Here is a 2,984-nt window from a genome sequence, read left to right on the forward strand (position 1 = left end):
CGCGACGCAGGGCATCCGACTGGACTTAGCGTCCGTTGCCCACCCGCAGTCAAACGGCTAGGTCGAGCGAGCAAATGGACTCATCCTCTCCGGCATCAAACCCCGACTGGTTGTACCACTGGAGCGATCGGCCAGCTGCTGGCTCGAAGAGCTGCCGGCTGTCCTCTGGAGCCTGCGCACTACACCCAACAAGTCAACCGGCTTCACTCCATTTTTCCTCGTGTACGGTGCCGAGGCTGTCATCCTAACAGACATCGAGTTCGACTCGCCTCGGATCACCATGTACACGGAGGAGGAGGCCAAAGAAGCAAGAGAAGACGGCATGGACCTACTGGAAGAAGGCCGGCTGCTAGCACTCAGCCGGTCCGCCATCTACCAGCAAGGGCTATGCCGCTACTACAACCGCAAGGTCAAGCCAAGATCCTTCCAAGAGGGCGACCTTGTGCTCCGGCTGATCCAGGGAACAGCCGGCCAGCACAAGCTCTCGGCCCCTTGGGAAGGCCCCTTCGTCGTCAGCAAGGCACTCGACAACGACTCCTACTACTTGATCGACGCGCAAAAACCAAGAGCACGCAAGAGAGATGACTCCGGCAAGGAGTCGGAGCGACCATGGAACGCAAACCTCCTGAGATGATTTTTCAGTTGAAAGCAGTATGTATCATGCTACCCTTTTTTGTATTAAGTACAAACCAACAGGCCCCCCGAGCAGCACTTGGGGACTGCCCTTGTTCATCTATGAATGACAAGTGTCATATCCATGAATGTATTGTTACATTTTGAATTCTTGTCTGGCACCGGGTTCGACTAGTCGGCCCGGGGACTGGCCGCCTTGAGCTATATTGAAAGTTCTACCTGAAGTCAGAAAAGTAGTGTGCCGGCTCCCGAGTCCCCTCTTGTTGAAAGTCGCAGCTCAAAGAACCGACTGTCCGACTAGCAAGAGGCAAGGCAGAAAGGACGCCCACACAAAAAATGGCTAAGGAACAACGAACCTATATAGCAAAGGGACGGCCTCCAAACATGCCTGCCGGCTGCCAGAACAGCCGGCTGGCCGGCTTCCTCAACACTTAGCTTTAGTCCAGCAAAGCTAAAGTACTCCTCCCCCCCAATTGGCCAAGCACTCCTCCAGCTACAGATTGCAGAGCAACTATTGGACTGGGGAGGCGGCAGCCAAGGGAGGGCGGCAAAGGAAATAGCGAAAGGACAAAAAGCAAAAGTACAAGGAAAGGCCAAATGCATAAGTTATATATACACATAAAGCCCCCAACAGGTTGGCAACAGACATAAGTTCGAATACACCCAGTGGGTGGAATTGTGCAGACTTAACCAAACATTGTTCCAAAAGTAACAAGACAGGAAAACAAAAGATGGCAGACTAGGGCGCGGCGCGGAGGCCGAGCTGGTCGGTGGAGACGGCCCCGCCGGCTGAAGGAGTGGCCGCCTAGCGGGTCTCGGCTTGACCACCACCAGCGGCAGGCGACGCACTCGCTTGCGACGTAGTGCTGGAGGTACGGTCAGGCTGAGGCTGGCCGGCTGCCCCACCAGCCGGCTCGGCATCTTCACCCTCCTCCTCCTCTTCGCCCTCATCGCTGGAGTCGATCTCCTCCGCCGAGTCCTCACCGTCCGCCGAGTTCAGCCCGAACCACTCCTCCGGCTGGGCGACACCGTTGTCATCTACCTCGGGGGCGAAGACGCTGGTGTCGGTGTAATCGGCGATCGCCGAAGCCCGCCGGATGATAGCCGGCCGCGCCGGCTCCAGCTCTGTGTCGGCTTGCTGCCGCCAGGTAGCCAGCTGATCCAGGCTCAGGCCGGGATACCAGGCCTTGACGAACTCCAGCGCCCGCCTGGCGCCGGAGCGAGCCGCCGAGGCCTTCCAAGCCTCAAAGCGGCCGACTGCCACCTCCAGCCAGTCGGCAGTCCGACTGGGGGTGCGAGGAACCACTTGGCCGGGCCAGAGGGCGGCCAAGACTTGCGCCCCGGCACGCTGAAGCCGACGGAGCAGTCGGTGAGCCGGCTGGATGCGGGCCTGGATCGCTAGGAGCTGCTCCTCCAGCGAGCGGCCAGCGGTTGGCGAGATCTCAAAGCCAGCCTGCCTTCACGCTTGGCGACGGGCCTCGATGGTCTGGTTGGCGACAGTAGAATAGCCAGGGAAATATTCTGCGCAAGAAAGAAGAAGAAAAGGAGAAAAGAGCACCAAATCAGAATAAGAGCCAAAGTGGCAGATGGCAAGAAAGGACGAAGAGGTAGGCGGCTTACCGTCAACCAGATCGTCGATCTGGCCATAGCTAGAGACCAGAGTCTGCCTAGCCTCAGCCCAGCCAGCCGCCTCCGTCTCGTACTCGGCCTGGAGGGCGGCTTCGCGGTCCTGCACCACCTTCAGGGCTGCCTTGTGGCCTTCCTCCTGGTCGGCCAGCTTCTTGACCAGGCGGTCGCGCTCCTGCACCAAGGCGGCGAGCTCGGCATCCTTGGCACGAAGGGCAGTCTGAGACTCTCCCAGCTGTGCCCTCAGACTGGCGTTGGCCGCTGCAGGGATGGCAGAAAAAGAAAGAACAGTAAGAAAAAGTCGTCAAGGAAGATCCGACCCGACTGCTCAGCAGTCGGCCCGAATCTCGGGGACTACACCCAGTGGGTGCGCTGACGCGCCCCCACATGAGATAAAGAACAAAGCACGTACCTCGGCTCTCAGTAAGGTCGGCGGTCTTCTGAGTCAGCTCCCGAGCCTGGGAATTGAAGGTGGCCGCTCGAAGGTTGTGGTAGTCCTGCAAGATGGACAGAAGACCGAAGTAAGAACAAAAATAGCAAAGGCAAATCCACCAAGAAGTTCCAAGCCGCCTGCTCAGCAGCCGACTCGGAACTCAGGGACTACACCCAGTGGGTGCGCTGACGCGCCCCCACGGAAGAAAGCAAGATCAAGAAGAAATTAAGATCAAGAAGAAGCAAGATGGGAATACTAACCCGGATGGCCGCCCGCGTCGCGAGGAACTCAT

The sequence above is a fragment of the Triticum aestivum genome, chromosome 7D, assembly GCF_018294505.1.
Source record: "Triticum aestivum cultivar Chinese Spring chromosome 7D, IWGSC CS RefSeq v2.1, whole genome shotgun sequence".
In the NCBI taxonomy this organism is placed as follows: domain Eukaryota; kingdom Viridiplantae; phylum Streptophyta; class Magnoliopsida; order Poales; family Poaceae; genus Triticum; species Triticum aestivum.